The sequence below is a fragment of the Sinocyclocheilus rhinocerous genome, unplaced genomic scaffold (assembly GCF_001515625.1).
Source record: "Sinocyclocheilus rhinocerous isolate Xijiao unplaced genomic scaffold, SAMN03320098_v1.1 scaffold758, whole genome shotgun sequence".
NCBI classification, from domain to species: Eukaryota; Metazoa; Chordata; class Actinopteri; order Cypriniformes; family Cyprinidae; genus Sinocyclocheilus; species Sinocyclocheilus rhinocerous.
In genome coordinates this window covers 26,945-34,364 of record NW_015664007.1, presented here as the reverse complement: position 1 = coordinate 34,364, position 7,420 = coordinate 26,945, and the positions used below count along the sequence as shown (strand labels likewise).

Genomic DNA, 7,420 nt, shown 5'->3' with positions numbered 1-7,420 from the left:
TAGTAACAATGTTATGTAGGCTAATGTAATAATGTGGCAATGGTTTCTATAGATCTACTTATGCTTCTGATGCTTTTGGGAAACGCAGCCCTATTTGAACAAGCACTCTGAGCCATGCGTCAGCAGCGAACGCTGTCTGTGATTGATTGGTTCTGTCTTTCAGCATTTGCGTGTGTTCCGATGAACAGGAGAAATGGTTCTATCCAACACAATTATTCGCTAATATAGTCTATTTTTCCACGTAGAAGCTTTTTTTTTATGCACCGAATTTCTTCATAAGTAAATACAATTAATGGTTTAAAAAATGCACTTTAGAATCGATATTTTTATGTGAGGATCGATCCTTTCCATACAACATCAGTATCGAAAGTATCGATACTTAAGGATCGATCCGCCCATCCCTAGCTTGTTTTAGATCATCCATAGTCTCGTGAGAGAACTGCTGGCGTAAACCGCTTCTTTCTTACATCAGATAAAAGAACGCAGGAGAACAGCAGGTTTACATTAATTTGAACGGCTCATGTGACGTTCCGTGTCGTGAAACTATGGGCGCTGCCTGAAAGTGAAGAAGCGCATATAATATTACTGGGTCCTTCCTTGAAATGGAAGGCAAAAACGAAAGCGTAAGGTTGGGCTCGCGAATCATTTTTGGAATCGGTTCTATTTAATGAATCGATCGAACCGCAAATCAGACTGAATCGTACAGGTGAAACAAGACGGTCAAAACCGCAACACCTTACAAGTGCATTTTTTTAACAATTGACTAATATATAGACTTTTACAACTGGTGTACAATGAGTAGTACTGCAGGCTCATATTCTATGCAGGTACTTCTAAAAATATATTTTTTAATCGGCTATCTCTAATAAAAATGCTGTATATCGTGCTTTTTGTAAGTGGTGACGGCACCAAACTTAATCCACTGATAATTTTTTTTTAATTGCTACACTATTCAACGTTTTTTTAAGTAATGAACAGCTGAATCAGTTTTAAACGATTCTCTAGAGTTCGAAAGAGTCGCTTCAATAAAATGATTCGGACCCAAATGAATCGTGTGCATGTTAGTTTCGATAGCGTTTAAATGGCAGAAGCGGTGTATAACTTCGTTTGAAGTAGACCAATAGATTTTGTTTATATTTTATAGATTTATTCACTTCAGATGCGTTACCGAACGGATGATTTTATTACTTTACATTAACAAAATTCGCTGTCATAATTAAGAAGATTGGCCACTTATAGGCTCGTGAAAGATGACACAGAAGGGTACCGGAGGATCAGCGACGCTGTACAGCGCAGTGGTCGCAAAGGGAGCACCACCATCATCCGATACACGTGAGGACATGTTAGACTTATATTACTGCTTTGTAAAATGTCGAGTGAACTGTACTTTAATTCTCTATGACTAAAACGATCAGTGATACGGGCTGACAGGTCAATCCTCTGGCAGTAACAAAATACCGTACTACCATGCTTGTTCGGACCATGGTATAATTCCATATATTTTAACATGTACACATGGTATTATTTTAAATTCTTTGGAGCACAGCTTAAGCTGGTTGGCTGGTTTTTCCAGCCTGGCCATAGCTGGTTTTAGAGGGGTTTCGACTACTTGTTAGCTGGTGAGGCTGGGAGAGCAGCTGACCAAACAACTAAAACATCAGCTTGACCAGTTTAAACAAACTAGCCTACATCCAGATTAAATCAGCTATGACCAGCCAACCAGCTTTTTAGTAGTTTTAGTAAATATCATGGTAATCAGTGTTGGGCAGTAACACTAGTTCCAGTAATAATACTACTTTCTGCAGTAACTAGTAGTGTAACTAATTACAATTAAGATTTCAGTAATAATATTACAGCTACCATGCATAAAACAGCTCGTTACTTAGTTACTTTTCATGCCTCGACCCCTACTGATGTGAAATCCAATAATTCCTAGATTTATTTTCATAATTTTCACGACTCGCACAGGCACATGAAGTCACCAGCTTGGAATATGGAAAAGCTTACATTCAGGGGATGGAAATATTGCCATTGCACTGATTTTGTCTGGAGAAACACAGATCTGAACACAGATGTGTAAGTTGTGGCATTACTTTACTCTGGCATTACACAGCTTGCCCACCAACATCCCTCTGATCCCGATATAAATTATATCAATTAAAAATATTATGAACTTACGTGATTTCTTTTGATAAAATACTAAATGAAAAATAATATATGGGTAACAGATCAATTATAGCTACAATTAGCTTCAAGCTTCACGAGCAGCTCGTCAGAGAACAACGGCTCTGTTTAGTTAAAGCTGCTCAATGTGAAAGCCCGCAGGTGATGGAGATTTACCGCTGATTACAGAACCGGCTTTACTGATAAGATGCGCGTTAAATATCGCATGCGATTTATCGTGCAGCCCTACTGGAAAGGTATTTACATAGAATTTTTTCCCACCCCTTTTCACTAATCAAATCAAATGTGAATAGGAAAAGTTAATGTGTGTGTGTGTGTATATACACACACAGTGTTGGGGGTAACGCATTACAAGTAACGCGAGTTACGTAATCAGATTACTTTTTTCAAGTAACTAGTAAAGTAACGCTATCCTTTATGTATTTAATCCCATTCTATTAACCAATTCATCTGCTTCTGACCTTCGATGATCCAGTTCAACCATACTAATAAGCAAAAATTATTCTAGACAAACATTTGTGTGTCTTTTTTTATTGCTGTGTGTTGAAATTTATTTTTCTTCATTCTACTGTACGGACGTAAATTTACTTTCCCTTCAGCCTGAGGCTTATTCATTTCACTTTTGGTGTGAAAAGGCTTTTATATTTGCCAAAAATAGAACTTTTTTTATTTTAAAAACAAACAAGCAAGCCCTGTCCAGATTTAAAACGAACGCAAAAGTAACGTAACGCATTACTTTCCATAAAAAGTAACTAAGTACCGTAATTAGTTACTTTTTTATGGAGTAACGCAATATTGTAATGCATTACTTTTAAAAGTAACTTTCCCCAACACTGGAGATGGCATCACAAAAAAGTGAAAAGAAAACAGTGTTACAGTAGTTTTACAGCACTGAAGTAATTTATTGTGAAATCAGATGCAATATTTTACAATGAGTACAGCATGTGTGTCACTTTTTCAAAACCATAACTTTTAAACTAGAGTATAATTTCTTCAGAGCTAAAACTATTAATATTGAGTTCTGTTAGAACAGCTATGGAAACTTGGAAAGTTTACTGATGGTCACTCTTTGGATCCTCTGCTGTGGCAGATGATGTCAAATGGCTCAGGAGAGCGGACTATACCGACAATCCCATTCATGTCTGGCCACTTCACACCAGGTGGCCAGGAGAAACGAATCCGCTGTAAGAGAGAAGTGATGAAGAGGAAGAGCTCCGTCTTAGCAAGGATCTCACCGAGACACACCCTCGGACCTGATAAATGGAGATAAAACACAATCGGCATCAACCTAGTTGTGTTCGCTCTTGGTCTACTGAAGTCATAGTCACAGGTGACTCACCCAAGGAGAAAGGGAGGAAAGACTCTGGTTTGAAGAAATGTCCATTGTCATCTAAGAAATTCTCTGGGTTAAAAGTGTCTGGGTACTTCCAGTGCTCCTTATCAGTTAAAATTGCTGTTAAGTTAGTTAATATCTCGGTGCCCTAAAAAGACAATGTTTGTTAGTGGAACAATCAAACACAACACAGCCATGCTCTGTTCATTACCTTGGGAATGTCGTATCCTCGTAGTTTTGTAGGCTGAGTTGTTTCATGAATCACACCAGAGGGTACAATGTTGGCAGAGCGCTGAATCTCGTGAACAGTGGCGTATGTGTACGGTAGTTTGTCTCGGTCAATCATGCTGGGTAAGCAGTCGTAACCCAGAACCTGAACAATCTCCTCATGACATCGCTCTGTAATGAAACGAAAACTTATGAGTACATTTTTCAATGTTAACATACTAGTACAAGTAAGTTGACAACGTGGTGCTTTCAAAACCTTGTTCTTTTAGCTCAATCAATGGTGCGTTTGGGACGGCACTCCGTTTGGTATAATCTGTATCAACTTAGTTGCATTTACAGATTTTGCTATTTATTCCAACTCAGTAATTCCACAAAATTCCACATGCATGCTACAACTTTGCAACAGTAGTTGTGGGAATGAAAAGAGAATATTATAGTACAGAACTCTTCAAAGCAACAACAGACCAACAAGAGAGGCATGAACTAGCAACTCTTAATATACGCATTTGTGCATATGCAAGACATGTTGCAGCAAGTTAGACAAATTGTTTGCAAAAGGACAGAACATTTTATACCTACATTTACACACTTAGCAGAAGTTTCTATCCAAAGCAACTTGCAGAACATGACATGTTTATCAGTTCATGCATTCTTGAGGAATCGATCCCATCATCAACCAGTCAAGGATAGAACTGGGATTGGGGTTACCACCAACTACCATCAAAGAGTGGATTACACAGGGTTTGAAGTGTTTGGTCATGATGATCTTACTTTCTCAATCTCTAGCATGTAGGCATCAATAAAGTCCCGTGGACTGTCTGGATCCAGAGTTTCTCTGTGCGTTTTGACTGCTTCCCTGATGAAAGCCTTCAACTCTTCAGCGTTCTGATAGATTTTCTGGTGTGGCCCTGGGAAATGTTTGATGATGGGAAGCAAGTTAAACACCTGGAAAAGAGAAAGGCTACATATAACTATACTGAATCAACTGCAGGAGTCTCCATTCCTGCTCCTGGAGGACCACCTTCCTGCACAGTTTAGTTCCAACCTGTTCCAAAACATCTGCTAGTTTCTAATAATCATGAAGACGTCAAGTAAGTTTAAGAAGAGTTAGAGTTAAACTCTTCAGGAAGGTGGGCCTCCAGGAGCAGCATTGGACATCCCTGGTCAAGTAGTTGCCTACAGCTTTATTGGTGAAGTCTAGTAAAGTTTAACTTTATGCAAAAGAGTAACAGTGCAATTCGTCGACAACCTACAGGACTGCAGACAATGAACATGCAGCTGGTTACTAAAACAGTGATGAGCTAAAAACATATTTAGTACTGTCCATACCTGTCCAACAAATTACCCTGACAGAAAGATGTTCTCTTTCATGATTTCCAGAAGGTATGCAAAGCGCTTGTTATCATAGTCGAAACGATCCCCAAACACGATGGAACAGATAATGTTGGAAACGGAATTCTGTATTGCATGTTGGGCGTCGAAAGGCTTGCCTTCAACAAAGAAAACCATGTGTTAGTCTTTGACTGTTTTAATCATTTAAATAGAATCTTGCCAAGCAAATGAATTCAAGTTGACATTATAGCTAGCTTTCAGAATAATACATCTGGTTTAATGGCATTTGAAGCTAGCCTGAATACTAAGGCTTGTTACCACCACAGCAACTCAAGAACACATACAAATATCTACAATGGGACCATGAACTTGAAATTCATGTCTGCATACTTCCATAATGTAGAATTTTTAAAGTATGTTTAGACTCAACAGAAATCAGATGGAACATGATTGATGGTTAGAGAGTCGGACTTGTAACCCGAAGGTTGCGGGTTCGAGTCTCAGGTCCGGCAGGAATTGTGTGTGTGGGTGTGTGTGTGCACTTGGATGGGTTAAATGCAGAGCACAAATTCCGAGTATGGGTCACCGTACTTGGGCACACCCGTCACTTCACTTTCACTACAATAAGCCTAAATATTGAAAAACACATTCAAACAAACTAAAATCATCAATAACCTTCCGATTTGAGCATTTCAAGAACCAGGTAACTGCCTTCCTCTGTCACACGGTCCTCTACAGACTTCTTCCCCAGACCAAAGTTCCTGAGCATTTGCAGAGCAAACCGTCTTTGCTGCCTCCAGGAGTGACCAAATGTGACCATTAAGATACCTGAGAGAGAGAACAGAGTTATGAGGAAATAGACAAGTTGATTAAAGACAGACAGACAACATAAATGGATGCAGTAGACTGCTTGAGGTCCAAATCCAGACCGCGACCACATTTACATGGTCTCGAGAAGTTTCAAGACTAAGACCTCAAGCTCAAGACTCTAACTTCACTGGCTGGTTGCTCAACTGATCAAGACCAGCTTCAACCAGATACAAAAACGCTTTTTCTATTTGATCAAAATGTGGATGTACAGTACCAATATTCTACAACACCAATTCATTTTTGGTATAGTGTATTACTGACCTAATCCATCAGTGATCCAGATTATAAGTGGTATATGTGGCCTTCCTGAAAAAGATGAAGCATTTTGGACCAGGGCTTCCTTCACGAGCTGGATTGTATTGAGGAATATCGCTGGCTTTCTCCCGAGATACACAGTGGTCATCTCTCCATACTGAGATAACTGCTCAGAGAAGATATCACAGCACTTCAACATAACTACAGTGGCTTAGACATTGTCTCACCTGTGAATGAAGTCAACGTAGCGTTTACATTTGACAGAGTAAACCTTTCCACAAAAACAAAGCCTCTATACTCAAAGCAAACACTCACCGACCTTATGAACTCCATTGGGTTCTTCAAAAAATATGGTATGGTTCCCACAAAAGGCAGAGGTCTGGAACCAGGTGGAGTTTGAGCTCTGTAGGAATTAATCCTGAAGATCTCAAACAGAACTACAAAAATAAAGCCCAGAGACAGAGCAATGCCAACAGAGGCCAGGTCTAACTTCATAAGAGTCGTCCACATGGTGACAGATTCATTCAAAGACTGACATGAGCAGCAGACGACCGTGAGCTTTATAAAGACAGAGCGAACGTGGGAGAAGACGGTGAGAGTAGGAGTTTGAGGTGCTAGTTCATGTCATCTACTACCATGACGTTGATTGTGTACACTAAATCTCAGCACAGCCAATGGGTATTCTACAGCCTAATCTTGTCTTTAGTAATGGGATTATGCAAGAGCCCTGGAAAGGTGTGTAAAGATGACTGTGAAATGATAGCAAAGGCCGCTGGCGGTTCCCCTCCCAACATTCCTTATGCTATTTGCTTAGTCTTGTGAGAATATTTATATGATTGTAATTTTATATACTAATATTTACACATTTTAACTCCATTGTACTTAAAAATGTTTCAGAAGAAATGTTCACAAAAATGTGTAACCTTTACCTTTTTTACAAATGTATACTTGTATTGCATGTATAAAATATAAAATGCATGTATAAAATATACTGAAGGTTTGATATTGTCAAAATTAAAATGAAAACTTCTAATATAGCACAATAATACATTAACTCAACCAGTTTAACGATTTCAAACATGCTGTGATGTCTCAGTGAGTGGTTAGACTGCAGGTGATTGGCTGACGTGGTTTTGCACCTGGACTAAATCAACGTGCTTTAAAAGGGACTTGTAGAACAATAGTTGGGGGAACAGTTGCTTGTTGTTGGCATCTGTG

The 7,420-nt window shown here is 39.1% G+C and overlaps 1 pseudogene; it reads right to left on the bottom strand.

Moving 5' to 3' along the window:
• Positions 1-3,079: 3,079 nt before the first annotated feature.
• On the bottom strand, positions 3,080-6,807 carry LOC107729070 (cytochrome P450 2B4-like; annotated as a pseudogene).
• Positions 6,808-7,420: the final 613 nt, after the last annotated feature.